Source organism: Andrena cerasifolii, unplaced genomic scaffold (assembly GCF_050908995.1).
Source record: "Andrena cerasifolii isolate SP2316 unplaced genomic scaffold, iyAndCera1_principal scaffold1422, whole genome shotgun sequence".
Taxonomy (NCBI): Eukaryota; Metazoa; Arthropoda; class Insecta; order Hymenoptera; family Andrenidae; genus Andrena; species Andrena cerasifolii.
The window spans coordinates 166-18498 of NW_027486314.1; the positions used below are offsets into that span (position 1 = coordinate 166).

At 21.4% G+C, this 18333-nt stretch overlaps 3 long non-coding RNA genes across 3 annotated transcripts; all 3 read left to right on the forward strand.

Moving 5' to 3' along the window:
- Positions 1-1344: 1344 nt before the first annotated feature.
- On the forward strand, positions 1345-6617 carry LOC143378227 (uncharacterized). The gene is made up of 2 exons (XR_013087841.1): positions 1345-4253; positions 4987-6617. It is a non-coding gene; the product is annotated as an uncharacterized LOC143378227 (long non-coding RNA).
- A 783-nt stretch (positions 6618-7400) lies between these two features.
- Positions 7401-8662, forward strand: LOC143378229 (uncharacterized). Its single transcript, XR_013087843.1, has 2 exons — positions 7401-7837; positions 8567-8662. It is a non-coding gene; the product is annotated as an uncharacterized LOC143378229 (long non-coding RNA).
- A 6167-nt stretch (positions 8663-14829) lies between these two features.
- Positions 14830-15560, forward strand: LOC143378228 (uncharacterized). The gene is made up of 2 exons (XR_013087842.1): positions 14830-15006; positions 15465-15560. It is a non-coding gene; the product is annotated as an uncharacterized LOC143378228 (long non-coding RNA).
- The last annotated feature ends 2773 nt before the right edge of the window (positions 15561-18333 follow it).

The following is an 18333-nucleotide window of genomic DNA, read 5'->3' on the forward strand; positions in this document are numbered from 1 at the left end:
AAAAAAAGGTAAATAAATAGAGAAAACAAAGGAGGTAAATAAATAGAGAAAAAAAAGTTAAATAAATTAGAGAAAAAAATAGATAAATAAACAGAGAAATAATTTGTAAATAAATTAGAGAAAAAAATAGATAAAGAAATTGGGAAAAATAGGTAATGAAGTAGAGAATACAAAGGAGGTAAATAAATACAGAAAAAAGAGGTAAATAAACTAGAGAAAAAATAGGTGTATAAATAGAGAAAAATAGCTAATTAAAAAAAATAGTTAAATAAATAGAGGGAAAAAAAGGTAAATAATTAGAGAAAACAAAGGAGGTAAATAAATAGAGAAAAAATAGGAAAATAAATTAGAGAAAAAAATAGATAAATAAATTAGAGGAAAAAATAGGTAAATAAACAGAGAAATAATTTGTAAATAAATTAGAGAAAAAAATAGATAAAGAAATTGGGAAAAATAGGTAATGAAGTAGAGAATACAAAGGAGGTAAATAAATACAGAAAATAGGTAAATAAATAGAGAAAAATAGGTAAATAATTTAGAGAAAAAAATAGGCAAATAAATAGAGAAAAATAGGTAATGAAGTAGAGAAAACAAAGTAGGTAAATAAATACAGAAAAAAGAGGTAAATAACTAGAGAAAAATAGGTAAATAAATAGAGAAAAACAGGTAAATAAATAGAGAAAATATAGGTGTATAAATGAGAGAGAAAAATAGGTAAATATATGGAGAAAAATAGGTAAATATATGGAGAAAAATAGGTAAATAAATAGAGAAAATGTAGGTAAATATAATAGAGAAAAAGTAGGTAAATAAACAGAGAAAAAATAGGTAAATTATCTAGAGAAAAATAGGTAAATAAATAGATAAAACAAAAGAGGTAAATAAATAGAGAAAAAAGTAGGTAAATAAATACAGAAAAATAGGTAAATTAGGTAGAGAAAAAATAGGTGTATAATTAGAGAAAAATAGGTAAATAAACCAAAGGAAAAAAGGTAAATAAAAAATATGTAAATAAATTAGAGGAAAAAATTGGCAAATAAATAGAGAAAAATAGGTAATGAAGTAGAGAAAACAAAGTAGGTAAATAAATACAGAAGAAAGAGGTAAATAACTAGAGAAAAATAGGTAAATAAATAGAGAAAAACAGGTAAATAAATAGAGAAAATATAGGTGTATAAATTAGAGAAAGAAAGAGGTAAATAAATAGAAAAAAGTAAATGAATAGAGAAAAAATTGGAAAATAAATAGAGAAAAAATAGGTAAATAAATAGAGAAAAACAGGTAAATAAATAGAGAAAATATAGGTGTATAAATTAGAGAAAGAAAGAGGTAAATAAATAGAAAAAAGTAAATGAATAGAGAAAAAATTGGAAAATAAATAGAGAAAAAATAGGTAAATAAATATAGAAAAAATAGGTAAATTATCTTCTAGAGAAAAAATAGGTAAATAAATAGAGAAAACAAAAGAGGTAAATAATTAGAGAAAACAAAAGAGGTAAATAAATACAGAAAAATAGGTAAATTAGCTAGAGAAAAAATAGGTGTATAAATAGAGAAAAATAGGTAAATAAACCAAAGAAAAAAAGGTAAATAAAAAATATGTAAATAAATTAGAGGAAAAAATAGGTAAATAAACAGAGAAAAATACGTAAATAAATGAGAGAGATAAATAGGTAAATATATGGAGAAAAATAGGTAAATAAATAGAGAAAAGGTAGGTAAATATAATAGAGAAAAAGTAGGTAAATAAACAGAGAAAAAATAGGTAAATTATCTAGAGAAAAATAGGTAAATAAATAGATAAAACAAAAGAGGTAAATAAATAGAGAAAAAAGTAGGTAAATAAATACAGAAAAATAGGTAAATTAGGTAGAGAAAAAATAGGTGTATAATTAGAGAAAAATAGGTAAATAAACCAAAGGAAAAAAGATAAATAAAAAATAGGTAAATAAATTAGAGGAAAAAATAGGTAAATAAACAGAGAAAAATAGGTAATGAAGTAGAGAAAACAAAGTAGGTAAATAAATACAGAAAAAAGAGGTAAATAAACTAGAGAAAAAATAGGTGTACAAATAGAGAAAAATAGCAAATTAAAAAAAATAGTTAAATAAATAGAGGGAAAAAAAAGGTAAATAAATAGAGAAAACAAAGGAGGTAAATAAATAGAGAAAAAAAAGTTAAATAAATTAGAGAAAAAAATAGATAAATAAACAGAGAAATAATTTGTAAATAAATTAGAGAAAAAAATAGATAAAGAAATTGGGAAAAATAGGTAATGAAGTAGAGAATACAAAGGAGGTAAATAAATACAGAAAAAAGAGGTAAATAAACTAGAGAAAAAATAGGTGTATAAATAGAGAAAAATAGCTAATTAAAAAAAATAGTTAAATAAATAGAGGGAAAAAAAGGTAAATAATTAGAGAAAACAAAGGAGGTAAATAAATAGAGAAAAAATAGGAAAATAAATTAGAGAAAAAAATAGATAAATAAATTAGAGGAAAAAATAGGTAAATAAACAGAGAAATAATTTGTAAATAAATTAGAGAAAAAAATAGATAAAGAAATTGGGAAAAATAGGTAATGAAGTAGAGAATACAAAGGAGGTAAATAAATACAGAAAATAGGTAAATAAATAGAGAAAAATAGGTAAATAATTTAGAGAAAAAAATAGGCAAATAAATAGAGAAAAATAGGTAATGAAGTAGAGAAAACAAAGTAGGTAAATAAATACAGAAAAAAGAGGTAAATAACTAGAGAAAAATAGGTAAATAAATAGAGAAAAACAGGTAAATAAATAGAGAAAATATAGGTGTATAAATGAGAGAGAAAAATAGGTAAATATATGGAGAAAAATAGGTAAATATATGGAGAAAAATAGGTAAATAAATAGAGAAAATGTAGGTAAATATAATAGAGAAAAAGTAGGTAAATAAACAGAGAAAAAATAGGTAAATTATCTAGAGAAAAATAGGTAAATAAATAGATAAAACAAAAGAGGTAAATAAATAGAGAAAAAAGTAGGTAAATAAATACAGAAAAATAGGTAAATTAGGTAGAGAAAAAATAGGTGTATAATTAGAGAAAAATAGGTAAATAAACCAAAGGAAAAAAGGTAAATAAAAAATATGTAAATAAATTAGAGGAAAAAATAGGTAAATAAACAGAGAAAAATAGGTAATGAAGTAGAGAAAACAAAGTAGGTAAATAAATACAGAAAAAAGAGGTAAATAAACTAGAGAAAAAATAGGTGTATAAATAGAGAAAAATAGCTAATTAAAAAAAATAGTTAAATAAATAGAGGGAAAAAAGGTAAATAAAAAGAGAAAACAAAGGAGGTAAATAAATAGAGAAAAAATAGGTAAATAATTTAGAGAAAAAAATTGGCAAATAAATAGAGAAAAATAGGTAATGAAGTAGAGAAAACAAAGTAGGTAAATAAATACAGAAGAAAGAGGTAAATAACTAGAGAAAAATAGGTAAATAAATAGAGAAAAACAGGTAAATAAATAGAGAAAATATAGGTGTATAAATTAGAGAAAGAAAGAGGTAAATAAATAGAAAAAAGTAAATGAATAGAGAAAAAATTGGAAAATAAATAGAGAAAAAATAGGTAAATAAATAGAGAAAAACAGGTAAATAAATAGAGAAAATATAGGTGTATAAATTAGAGAAAGAAAGAGGTAATTAAATAGAAAAAAGTAATGAATAGAGAAAATATTGGAAAATAAATAGAGAAAAAATAGGTAAATAAATATAGAAAAAATAGGTAAATTATCTAGAGAAAAAATAGGTAAATAAATAGAGAAAACAAAAGAGGTAAATAATTAGAGAAAACAAAAGAGGTAAATAAATACAGAAAAATAGGTAAATTAGCTAGAGAAAAAATAGGTGTATAAATAGAGAAAAATAGGTAAATAAACCAAAGAAAAAAAGGTAAATAAAAAATATGTAAATAAATTAGAGGAAAAAATAGGTAAATAAACAGAGAAAAATACGTAAATAAATGAGAGAGAAAAATAGGTAAATATATGGAGAAAAATAGGTAAATAAATAGAGAAAAGGTAGGTAAATATAATAGAGAAAAAGTAGGTAAATAAACAGAGAAAAAATAGGTAAATTATCTAGAGAAAAATGGGTAAATTAATAGATAAAACAAAAGAGGTAAATAAATAGAGAAAAAAGTAGGTAAATAAATACAGAAAAATAGGTAAATTAGGTAGAGAAAAAATAGGTGTATAATTAGAGAAAAATAGGTAAATAAACCAAAGGAAAAAAGGTAAATAAAAAATAGGTAAAAAAATTAGAGGAAAAAATAGGTAAATAAACAGAGAAAAATAGGTAATGAAGTAGAGAAAACAAAGTAAGTAAATAAATACAGAAAAAAGAGGTAAATAAACTAGAGAAAAAATAGGTGTATAAATAGAGAAAAATAGCTAATTAAAAAAAATAGTTAAATAAATAGAGGGAAAAAAAAGGTAAATAAATAGAGAAAACAAAGGAGGTAAATAAATAGAGAAAAAATAGGTAAATAAATTAGAGAAAAAAATAGGTAAATAAACAGAGAAATAATTTGTAAATAAATTAGAGAAAAAAATAGATAAAGAAATTGGGAAAAATAGGTAATGAAGTAGAGAATACAAAGGAGGTAAATAAATACAGAAAATAGGTAAATAAATAGAGAAAAATAGGTAAATAATTTAGAGAAAAAAATAGGCAAATAAATAGAGAAAAATAGGTAATGAAGTAGAGAAAACAAAGTAGGTAAATAAATACAGAAAAAAGAGGTAAATAACTAGAGAAAAATAGGTAAATAAATAGAGAAAAACAGGTAAATAAATAGAGAAAATATAGGTGTATAAATTAGAGAAAGAAAGAGGTAAATAAATAGAAAAAAGTAAATGAATAGAGAAAAAATTGGAAAATAAATAGAGAAAAAATAGGTAAATAAATATAGAAAAAATAGGTAAATTATCTAGAGAAAAATAGGTAAATAAATAGAGAAAACAAAAGAGGTAAATAATTAGAGAAAACAAAAGAGGTAAATAAATTCAGAAAAATAGGTAAATTAGCTAGAAAAAAATAGGTGTATAAATAGAGAAAAATAGGTAAATAAACCAAAGAAAAAAAGGTAAATAAAAAATATGTAAATAAATTAGAGGAAAAAATAGGTAAATAAACAGAGAAATAATTTGTAAATAAATTAGAGAAAAAAGTAGATAAAGAAATTGGGAAAAATAGGTAATGAAGTAGAGAATACAAAGGAGGTAAATAAATACAGAAAATAGGTAAATAAATAGAGAAAAACAGGTAAATAAATAGAGAAAATATAGGTGTATAAATGAGAGAGAAAAATAGGTAAATATATGGAGAAAGATAGGTAAATATATGGAGAAAAATAGGTAAATAAATAGAGAAAATGTAGGTAAATATAATAGAGAAAAAGTAGGTAAATAAACAGAGAAAAAATAGGTAAATTATCTAGAGAAAAATAGGTAAATAAATAGATAAAACAAAAGAGGTAAATAAATAGAGAAAAAAGTAGGTAAATAAATACAGAAAAATAGGTAAATTAGGTAGAGAAAAAATGGGTGTATAATTAGAGAAAAATAGGTAAATAAACCAAAGGAAAAAAGGTAAATAAAAAATATATAAATAAATTAGAGGAAAAAATAGGTAAATAAACAGAGAAAAATAGGTAATGAAGTAGAGAAAACAAAGTAGGTAAATAAATACAGAAAAAAGAGGTAAATAAACTAGAGAAAAAATAGGTGTATAAATAGAGAAAAATAGCTAATTAAAAAAATAGTTAAATAAATAGAGGGAAAAAAAGGTAAATAAATAGAGAAAACAAAGGAGGTAAATAAATAGAGAAAAATAGGAAAATAAATTAGAGAAAAAAATAGATAAATAAATTAGAGGAAAAAATAGGTAAATAAACAGAGAAATAATTTGTAAATAAATTAGAGAAAAAAATAGATAAAGAAATTGGGAAAAATAGGTAATGAAGTAGAGAATACAAAGGAGGTAAATAAATACAGAAAATAGGTAAATAAATAGAGAAATATAGGTAAATAATTTAGAGAAAAAAATAGGCAAATAAATAGAGAAAAATAGGTAATGAAGTAGAGAAAACAAAGTAGGTAAATAAATACAGAAAAAAGAGGTAAATAACTAGAGAAAAATAGGTAAATAAATAGAGAAAAACAGGTAAATAAATAGAGAAAATATAGGTGTATAAATGAGAGAGAAAAATAGGTAAATATATGGAGAAAAATAGGTAAATATATGAAGAAAAATAGGTAAATAAATAGAGAAAATGTAGGTAAATATAATAGAGAAAAAGTAGGTAAATAAACAGAGAAAAAATAGGTAAATTATCTAGAGAAAAATAGGTAAATAAATAGATAAAACAAAAGAGGTAAATAAATAGAGAAAAAAGTAGGTAAATAAATACAGAAAAATAGGTAAATTAGGTAGAGAAAAAATAGGTGTATAATTAGAGAAAAATAGGTAAATAAACCAAAGGAAAAAAGGTAAATAAAAAATATGTAAATAAATTAGAGGAAAAAATAGGTAAATAAACAGAGAAAAATAGGTAATGAAGTAGAGAAAACAAAGTAGGTAAATAAATACAGAAAAAAGAGGTAAATAAACTAGAGAAAAAATAGGTGTATAAATAGAGAAAAATAGCTAATTAAAAAAAATAGTTAAATAAATAGAGGGAAAAAAAGGTAAATAAATAGAGAAAACAAAGGAGGTAAATAAATAGAGAAAAAATAGGTAAATAAATTAGAGAAAAAAATAGGTAAATAAACAGAGAAATAATTTGTAAATAAATTAGAGAAAAAATAGATAAAGAAATTGGGAAAAATAGGTAATGAAGTAGAGAATACAAAGGAGGTAAATAAATACAGAAAATAAGTAAATAAATAGAGAAAAATAGGTAAATAATTTAGAGAAAAAAATAGGCAAATAAATAGAGAAAAATAGGTAATGAAGTAGAGAAAACAAAGTAGGTAAATAAATACAGAAGAAAGAGGTAAATAACTAGAGAAAAATAGGTAAATAAATAGAGAAAAACAGGTAAATAAATAGAGAAAATATAGGTGTATAAATTAGAGAAAGAAAGAGGTAAATAAATAGAAAAAAGTAAATGAATAGAGAAAAAATTGGAAAATAAATAGAGAAAAAATAGGTAAATAAATAGAGAAAAACAGGTAAATAAATAGAGAAAATATAGGTGTATAAATTAGAGAAAGAAAGAGGTAAATAAATAGAAAAAAGTAATGAATAGAGAAAAAATTGGAAAATAAATAGAGAAAAAATAGGTAAATAAATATAGAAAAAATAGGTAAATTATCTAGAGAAAAAATAGGTAAATAAATAGAGAGAACAAAAGAGGTAAATAATTAGAGAAAACAAAAGAGGTAAATAAATACAGAAAAATAGGTAAATTAGCTAGAGAAAAAATAGGTGTATAAATAGAGAAAAATAGGTACATAAACCAAAGAAAAAAAGGTAAATAAAAAATATGTAAATAAATTAGAGGAAAAAATAGGTAAATAAACAGAGAAAAATACGTAAATAAATGAGAGAGATAAATAGGTAAATATATGGAGAAAAATAGGTAAATAAATAGAGAAAAGGTAGGTAAATATAATAGAGAAAAAGTAGGTAAATAAACAGAGAAAAAATAGGTAAATTATCTAGAGAAAATAGGTAAATTAATAGATAAAACAAAAGAGGTAAATAAATAGAGAAAAAAGTAGGTAAATAAATACAGAAAAATAGGTAAATTAGGTAGAGAAAAAATAGGTGTATAATTAGAGAAAAATAGGTAAATAAACCAAAGGAAAAAAGGTAAATAAAAAATAGGTAAAAAAATTAGAGGAAAAAATAGGTAAATAAACAGAGAAAAATAGGTAATGAAGTAGAGAAAACAAAGTAGGTAAATAAATACAGAAAAAAGAGGTAAATAAACTAGAGAAAAAATAGGTGTATAAATAGAGAAAAATAGCTAATTAAAAAAAATAGTTAAATAAATAGAGGGAAAAAAAAGGTAAATAAATAGAGAAAACAAAGGAGGTAAATAAATAGAGAAAAAATAGGTAAATAAATTAGAGAAAAAAATTGGTAAATAAGCAGAGAAATAATTTGTAAATAAATTAGAGAAAAAAATAGATAAAGAAATTGGGAAAAATAGGTAATGAAGTAGAGAATACAAAGGAGGTAAATAAATACAGAAAATAGGTAAATAAATAGAGAAAAATAGGTAAATAATTTAGAGAAAAAAATAGGCAAATAAATAGAGAAAAATAGGTAATGAAGTAGAGAAAACAAAGTAGGTAAATAAATACAGAAAAAAGAGGTAAATAACTAGAGAAAAATAGGTAAATAGAGAAAAACAGGTAAATAAATAGAGAAAATATAGGTGTATAAATTAGAGAAAGAAAGAGGTAAATAAATAGAAAAAAGTAAATGAATAGAGAAAAAATTGGAAAATAAATAGAGAAAAAATAGGTAAATAAATATAGAAAAAATAGGTAAATTATCTAGAGAAAAATAGGTAAATAAATAGAGAAAACAAAAGAGGTAAATAATTAGAGAAAACAAAAGAGGTAAATAAATTCAGAAAAATAGGTAAATTAGCTAGAAAAAAATAGGTGTATAAATAGAGAAAAATAGGTAAATAAACCAAAGAAAAAAAGGTAAATAAAAAATATGTAAATAAATTAGAGGAAAAAATAGGTAAATAAACAGAGAAAAATACGTAAATAAATGAGAGAGATAAATAGGTAAATATATGGAGAAAAATAGGTAAATAAATAGAGAAAAGGTAGGTAAATATAATAGAGAAAAAGTAGGTAAATAAACAGAGAAAAAATAGGTAAATTATCTAGAGAAAAATAGGTAAATAAATAGATAAAACAAAAGAGGTAAATAAATAGAGAAAAAAGTAGGTAAATAAATACAGAAAAATAGGTAAATTAGGTAGAGAAAAAATAGGTGTATAATTAGAGAAAAATAGGTAAATAAATAGAGAAAACAAAAGAGGTAAATAATTAGAGAAAACAAAAGAGGTAAATAAATTCAGAAAAATAGGTAAATTAGCTAGAAAAAAAATAGGTGTATAAATAGAGAAAAATAGGTAAATAAACCAAAGAAAAAAAGGTAAATAAAAAATATGTAAATAAATTAGAGGAAAAAATAGGTAAATAAACAGAGAAAAATACGTAAATAAATGAGAGAGAAAAATAGGTAAATATATGGAGAAAAATAGGTAAATAAATAGAGAAAAGGTAGGTAAATATAATAGAGAAAAAGTAGGTAAATAAACAGAGAAAAAATAGGTAAATTATCTAGAGAAAAATGGGTAAATAAATAGATAAACAAAAGAGGTAAATAAATAGAGAAAAAAGTAGGTAAATAAATACAGAAAAATAGGTAAATTAGGTAGAGAAAAAATAGGTGTATAATTAGGGAAAAATAGGTAAATAAACCAAAGGAAAAAAGGTAAATAAAAAATATGTAAATAAATTAGAGGAAAAAATAGGTAAATAAACAGAGAAAAATAGGTAATGAAGTAGAGAAAACAAAGTAGGTAAATAAATACAGAAAAAAGAGGTAAATAAACTAGAGAAAAAATAGGTGTATAAATAGAGAAAAATAGCTAATTAAAAAAAATAGTTAAATAAATAGGGGGAAAAAAGGTAAATAAATAGAGAAAACAAAGGAGGTAAATAAATAGAGAAAAAATAGGTAAATAAATTAGAGAAAAAATAGGTAAATAAACAGAGAAATAATTTGTAAATAAATTAGAGAAAAAATAGATAAAGAAATTGGGAAAAATAGGTAATGAAGTAGAGAATACAAAGGAGGTAAATAAATACAGAAAATAGGTAAATAAATAGAGAAAAATAGGTAAATAATTTAGAGAAAAAAATAGGCAAATAAATAGAGAAAAATAGGTAATGAAGTAGAGAAAACAAAGTAGGTAAATAAATACAGAAAAAAGAGGTAAATAACTAGAGAAAAATAGGTAAATAAATAGAGAAAAACAGGTAAATAAATAGAGAAAATATAGGTGTATAAATGAGAGAGAAAAATAGGTAAATATATGGAGAAAAATAGGTAAATATATGGAGAAAAATAGGTAAATAAATAGAGAAAATGTAGGTAAATATAATAGAGAAAAAGTAGGTAAATAAACAGAGAAAAAATAGGTAAATTATCTAGAGAAAAATAGGTAAATAAATAGATAAAACAAAAGAGGTAAATAAATAGAGAAAAAAGTAGGTAAATAATTTAGAGAAAAAAATAGGCCAATAAATAGAGAAAAATAGGTAATGAAGTAGAGAAAACAAAGTAGGTAAATAAATACAGAAGAAAGAGGTAAATAACTAGAGAAAAATAGGTAAATAAATAGAGAAAAACAGGTAAATAAATAGAGAAAATATAGGTGTATAAATTAGAGAAAGAAAGAGGTAAATAAATAGAAAAAAGTAAATGAATAGAGAAAAAATTGGAAAATAAATAGAGAAAAAATAGGTAAATAAATAGAAAAAAGTAATGAATAGAGAAAAAATTGGAAGATAAATAGAGAAAAAATAGGTAAATAAATATAGAAAAAATAGGTAAATTATCTAGAGAAAAAATAGGTAAATAAATAGAGAAAACAAAAGAGGTAAATAATTAGAGAAAACAAAAGAGGTAAATAAATACAGAAAAATAGGTAAATTAGCTAGAGAAAAAATAGGTGTATAAATAGAGAAAAGTAGGTAAATAAACCAAAGAAAAAAAGGTAAATAAAAAATATGTAAATAAATTAGAGGAAAAAATAGGTAAATAAACAGAGAAAAATACGTAAATAAATGAGAGAGATAAATAGGTAAATATATGGAGAAAAATAGGTAAATAAATAGAGAAAAGGTAGGTAAATATAATAGAGAAAAAGTAGGTAAATAAACAGAGAAAAAATAGGTAAATTATCTAGAGAAAAATAGGTAAATAAATAGATAAAATAAAAGAGGTAAATAAATAGAGAAAAAAGTAGGTAAATAAATACAGAAAAATAGGTAAATTAGGTAGAGAAAAAATAGGTGTATAAATTAGAGAAAGAAAGAGGTAAATAAACAGAGAAATAATTTGTAAATAAATTAGAGAAAAAAATAGATAAAGAAATTGGGAAAAATAGGTAATGAAGTAGAGAATACAAAGGAGGTAAATAAATACAGAAAATAGGTAAATAAATAGAGAAAAATAGGTAAATAATTTAGAGAAAAAAATAGGCAAATAAATAGAGAAAAATAGGTAATGAAGTAGAGAAAACAAAGTAGGTAAATAAATACAGAAAAAAGAGGTAAATAACTAGAGAAAAATAGGTAAATAAATAGAGAAAAACAGGTAAATAAATAGAGAAAATATAGGTGTATAAATTAGAGAAAGAAAGAGGTAAATAAATAGAAAAAAGTAAATGAATAGAGAAAAAATTGGAAAATAAATAGAGAAAAAATAGGTAAATAAATATAGAAAAAATAGGTAAATTATCTAGAGAAAAATAGGTAAATAAATAGAGAAAACAAAAGAGGTAAATAATTAGAGAAAACAAAAGAGGTAAATAAATTCAGAAAAATAGGTAAATTAGGTAGAGAAAAAATAGGTGTATAATTAGAGAAAAATAGGTAAATAAATAGAGAAAACAAAAGAGGTAAATAATTAGAGAAAACAAAAGAGGTAAATAAATTCAGAAAAATAGGTAAATTAGCTAGAAAAAAAATAGGTGTATAAATAGAGAAAAATAGGTAAATAAACCAAAGAAAAAAAGGTAAATAAAAAATATGTAAATAAATTAGAGGAAAAAATAGGTAAATAAACAGAGAAAAATACGTAAATAAATGAGAGAGAAAAATAGGTAAATATATGGAGAAAAATAGGTAAATAAATAGAGAAAAGGTAGGTAAATATAATAGAGAAAAAGTAGGTAAATAAACAGAGAAAAAATAGGTAAATTATCTAGAGAAAAATGGGTAAATAAATACATAAACAAAAGAGGTAAATAAATAGAGAAAAAAGTAGGTAAATAAATACAGAAAAATAGGTAAATTAGGTAGAGAAAAAATAGGTGTATAATTAGGGAAAAATAGGTAAATAAACCAAAGGAAAAATGGTAAATAAAAAATATGTAAATAAATTAGAGGAAAAAATAGGTAAATAAACAGAGAAAAATAGGTAATGAAGTAGAGAAAACAAAGTAGGTAAATAAATACAGAAAAAAGAGGTAAATAAACTAGAGAAAAAATAGGTGTATAAATAGAGAAAAATAGCTAATTAAAAAAAATAGTTAAATAAATAGGGGGAAAAAAGGTAAATAAATAGAGAAAACAAAGGAGGTAAATAAATAGAGAAAAAATAGGTAAATAAATTAGAGAAAAAATAGGTAAATAAACAGAGAAATAATTTGTAAATAAATTAGAGAAAAAATAGATAAAGAAATTGGGAAAAATAGGTAATGAAGTAGAGAATACAAAGGAGGTAAATAAATACAGAAAATAGGTAAATAAATAGAGAAAAATAGGTAAATAATTTAGAGAAAAAAATAGGCAAATAAATAGAGAAAAATAGGTAATGAAGTAGAGAAAACAAAGTAGGTAAATAAATACAGAAAAAAGAGGTAAATAACTAGAGAAAAATAGGTAAATAAATAGAGAAAAACAGGTAAATAAATAGAGAAAATATAGGTGTATAAATGAGAGAGAAAAATAGGTAAATATATGGAGAAAAATAGGTAAATAAATAGAGAAAATGTAGGTAAATATAATAGAGAAAAAGTAGGTAAATAAACAGAGAAAAAATAGGTAAATTATCTAGAGAAAAATAGGTAAATAAATAGATAAAACAAAAGAGGTAAATAAATAGAGAAAAAAGTAGGTAAATAAATACTGAAAAATAGGTAAATTAGGTAGAGAAAAAATAGGTGTATAATTAGAGAAAAATAGGTAAATAAACCAAAGGAAAAAAGGTAAATAAAAAATATGTAAATAAATTAAAGGAAAAAATAGGTAAATAAACAGAGAAAAATAGGTAATGAAGTAGAGAAAACAAAGTAGGTAAATAAATACAGAAAAAAGAGGTAAATAAACTAGAGAAAAAATAGGTGTATAAATAGAGAAAAATAGCTAATTAAAAAAAATAGTTAAATAAATAGAGGGAAAAAAAGGTAAATAAATAGAGAAAACAAAGGAGGTAAATAAATAGAGAAAAAATAGGTAAATAAATTAGAGAAAAAAATAGGTAAATAAACAGAGAAATAATTTGTAAATAAATTAGAGAAAAAATAGATAAAGAAATTGGGAAAAATAGGTAATGAAGTAGAGAATACAAAGGAGGTAAATAAATACAGAAAATAGGTAAATAAATAGAGAAAAATAGGTAAATAATTTAGAGAAAAAAATAGGCCAATAAATAGAGAAAAATAGGTAATGAAGTAGAGAAAACAAAGTAGGTAAATAAATACAGAAGAAAGAGGTAAATAACTAGAGAAAAATAGGTAAATAAATAGAGAAAAACAGGTAAATAAATAGAGAAAATATAGGTGTATAAATTAGAGAAAGAAAGAGGTAAATAAATAGAAAAAAGTAAATGAATAGAGAAAAAATTGGAAAATAAATAGAGAAAAAATAGGTAAATAAATAGAAAAAAGTAATGAATAGAGAAAAAATTGGAAAATAAATAGAGAAAAAATAGGTAAATAAATATAGAAAAAATAGGTAAATTATCTAGAGAAAAAATAGGTAAATAAATAGAGAAAACAAAAGAGGTAAATAATTAGAGAAAACAAAAGAGGTAAATAAATACAGAAAAATAGGTAAATTAGCTAGAGAAAAAATAGGTGTATAAATAGAGAAAAGTAGGTAAATAAACCAAAGAAAAAAAGGTAAATAAAAAATATGTAAATAAATTAGAGGAAAAAATAGGTAAATAAACAGAGAAAAATACGTAAATAAATGAGAGAGATAAATAGGTAAATATATGGAGAAAAATAGGTAAATAAATAGAGAAAAGGTAGGTAAATATAATAGAGAAAAAGTAGGTAAATAAACAGAGAAAAATAGGTAAATTATCTAGAGAAAAATAGGTAAATAAATAGATAAAACAAAAGAGGTAAATAAATAGAGAAAAAAGTAGGTAAATAAATACAGAAAAAAGAGGTAAATAAACTAGAGAAAAAATAGGTGTATAAATAGAGAAAAATAGCTAATTAAAAAAAATAGTTAAATAAATAGAGGAAAAAAAAGGTAAATAAATAGAGAAAACAAAGGAGGTAAATAAATAGAGAAAAAATAGGTAAATAAATTAGAGAAAAAAATAGGTAAATAAACAGAGAAATAATTTGTAAATAAATTAGAGAAAAAAATAGATAAAGAAATTGGGAAAAATAGGTAATGAAGTAGAGAATACAAAGGAGGTAAATAAATACAGAAAATAGGTAAATAAATAGAGAAAAATAGGTAAATAATTTAGAGAAAAAAATAGGCAAATAAATAGGGAAAAATAGGGTAATGAAGTAGAGAAAACAAAGTAGGTAAATAAATACAGAAAAAAGAGGTAAATAACTAGGGAAAAATAGGTAAATAAATAGAGAAAAGCAGGTAAATAAATAGAGAAAATATAGGTGTATAAATTAGAGAAAGAAAGAGGTAAATAAATAGAAAAAAGTAAATGAATAGAGAAAATATAGGTGTATAAATTAGAGAAAGAAAGAGGTAAATAAATAGAAAAAAGTAAATGAATAGAGAAAAAATTGGAAAATAAATAGAGAAAAAATAGGTAAATAAGTAGAGAAAAACAGGTAAATAAATAGAGAAAATATAGGTGTATAAATTAGAGAAAGAAAGAGGTAAATAAATAGAAAAAAGTAAATGAATAGAGAAAAAATTGGAAAATAAATAGAGAAAAAATAGGTAAATAAATATAGAAAAAATAGGTAAATTATCTAGAGAAAAATAGGTAAATAAATAGAGAAAACAAAAGAGGTAAATAATTAGAGAAAACAAAAGAGGTAAATAAATTCAGAAAAATAGGTAAATTTAGAAAAAAATAGGTGTATAAATAGAGAAAAATAGGTAAATAAACCAAAGAAAAAAAGGTAAATAAAAAATATGTAAATAAATTAGAGGAAAAAATAGGTAAATAAACAGAGAAAAATACGTAAATAAATGAGAGAGATAAATAGGTAAATATATGGAGAAAATAGGTAAATAAATAGAGAAAAGGTAGGTAAATATAATAGAGAAAAAGTAGGTAAATAAACAGAGAAAAAATAGGTAAATTATCTAGAGAAATATAGGTAAATAAATAGATAAAACAAAAGAGGTAAATAAATAGAGAAAAAAGTAGGTAAATAAATACAGAAAAATAGGTAAATTAGGTAGAGAAAAAATAGGTGTATAATTAGAGAAAAATAGGTAAATAAATAGAGAAAACAAAAGAGGTAAATAATTAGAGAAAACAAAAGAGGTAAATAAATTCAGAAAAATAGGTAAATTAGCTAGAAAAAAATAGGTGTATAAATAGAGAAAAATAGATAAATAAACCAAAGAAAAAAAGGTAAATAAAAAATATGTAAATAAATTAGAGGAAAAAATAGGTAAATAAACAGAGAAAAATACGTAAATAAATGAGAGAGAAAAATAGGTAAATATATGGAGAAAAATAGGTAAATAAATAGAGAAAAGGTAGGTAAATATAATAGAGAAAAAGTAGGTAAATAAACAGAGAAAAAATAGGTAAATTATCTAGAGAAAAATGGGTAAATAAATAGATAAACAAAAGAGGTAAATAAATAGAGAAAAAAGTAGGTAAATAAATACAGAAAAATAGGTAAATTAGGTAGAGAAAAAATAGGTGTATAATTAGGGAAAAATAGGTAAATAAACCAAAGGAAAAAAGGTAAATAAAAAATATGTAAATAAATTAGAGGAAAAAATAGGTAAATAAACAGAGAAAAATAGGTAATGAAGTAGAGAAAACAAAGTAGGTAAATAAATACAGAAAAAAGAGGTAAATAAACTAGAGAAAAAATAGGTGTATAAATAGAGAAAAATAGCTAATTAAAAAAAATAGTTAAATAAATAGGGGGAAAAAAGGTAAATAAATAGAGAAAACAAAGGAGGTAAATAAATAGAGAAAAAATAGGTAAATAAATTAGAGAAAAAATAGGTAAATAAACAGAGAAATAATTTGTAAATAAATTAGAGAAAAAATAGATAAAGAAATTGGGAAAAATAGGTAATGAAGTAGAGAATACAAAGGAGGTAAATAAATACAGAAAATAGGTAAATAAATAGAGAAAAATAGGTAAATAATTTAGAGAAAAAATAGGCAAATAAATAGAGAAAAATAGGTAATGAAGTAGAGAAAACAAAGTAGGTAAATAAATACAGAAAAAAGAGGTAAATAACTAGAGAAAAATAGGTAAATAAATAGAGAAAAAACAGGTAAATAAATAGAGAAAATATAGGTGTATAAATGAGAGAGAAAAATAGGTAAATATATGGAGAAAAATAGGTAAATATATGGAGAAAAATAGGTAAATAAATAGAGAAAATGTAGGTAAATATAATAGAGAAAAAGTAGGTAAATAAACAGAGAAAAAATAGGTAAATTATCTAGAGAAAAATAGGTAAATAATTAGATAAAACAAAAGAGGTAAATAAATAGAGAAAAAAGTAGGTAAATAAATACTGAAAAATAGGTAAATTAGGTAGAGAAAAAATAGGTGTATAATTAGAGAAAAATAGGTAAATAAACCAAAGGAAAAAAGGTAAATAAAAAATATGTAAATAAATTAAAGGAAAAAATAGGTAAATAAACAGAGAAAAATAGGTAATGAAGTAGAGAAAACAAAGTAGGTAAATAAATACAGAAAAAAGAGGTAAATAAACTAGAGAAAAAATAGGTGTATAAATAGAGAAAAATAGCTAATTAAAAAAAATAGTTAAATAAATAGAGGGAAAAAAAGGTAAATAAATAGAGAAAACAAAGGAGGTAAATAAATAGAGAAAAAATAGGTAAATAAATTAGAGAAAAAAATAGGTAAATAAACAGAGAAATAATTTGTAAATAAATTAGAGAAAAAATAGATAAAGAAATTGGGAAAAATAGGTAATGAAGTAGAGAATACAAAGGAGGTAAATAAATACAGAAAATAGGTAAATAAATAGAGAAAAATAGGTAAATAATTTAGAGAAAAAAATAGGCCAATAAATAGAGAAAAATAGGTAATGAAGTAGAGAAAACAAAGTAGGTAAATAAATACAGAAGAAAGAGGTAAATAACTAGAGAAAAATAGGTAAATAAATAGAGAAAAACAGGTAAATAAATAGAGAAAATATAGGTGTATAAATTAGAGAAAGAAAGAGGTAAATAAATAGAAAAAAGTAAATGAATAGAGAAAAAATTGGAAAATAAATAGAGAAAAAATAGGTAAATAAATAGAAAAAAGTAATGAATAGAGAAAAATTGGAAAATAAATAGAGAAAAAATAGGTAAATAAATATAGAAAAAATAGGTAAATTATCTAGAGAAAAAATAGGTAAATAAATAGAGAAAACAAAAGAGGTAAATAATTAGAGAAAACAAAAGAGGTAAATAAATACAGAAAAATAGGTAAATTAGCTAGAGAAAAAATAGGTGTATAAATAGAGAAAAGTAGGTAAATAAACCAAAGAAAAAAAGGTAAATAAAAAATATGTAAATAAATTAGAGGAAAAAATAGGAAACAGAGAAAAATACGTAAATAAATGAGAGAGATAAATAGGTAAATATATGGAGAAAAATAGGTAAATAAATAGAGAAAAGGTAGGTAAATATAATAGAGAAAAAGTAGGTAAATAAACAGAGAAAAAATAGGTAAATTATCTAGAGAAAAATAGGTAAATAAATAGATAAAATAAAAGAGGTAAATAAATAGAGAAAAAAGTAGGTAAATAAATACAGAAAAATAGGTAAATTAGGTAGAGAAAAAATAGGTGTATAAATAGAGAAAAATAGCTAATTAAAAAAAATAGTTAAATAAATAGAGGGAAAAAAGGTAAATAAATAGAGAAAACAAAGGAGGTAAATAAATAGAGAAAAAATAGGTAAATAAATTAGAGAAAAAAATAGGTAAATAAACAGAGAAATAATTTGTAAATAAATTAGAGAAAAAAATAGATAAAGAAATTGGGAAAAATAGGTAATGAAGTAGAGAATACAAAGGAGGTAAATAAATACAGAAAATAGGTAAATAAATAGAGAAAAATAGGTAAATAATTTAGAGAAAAAAATAGGCAA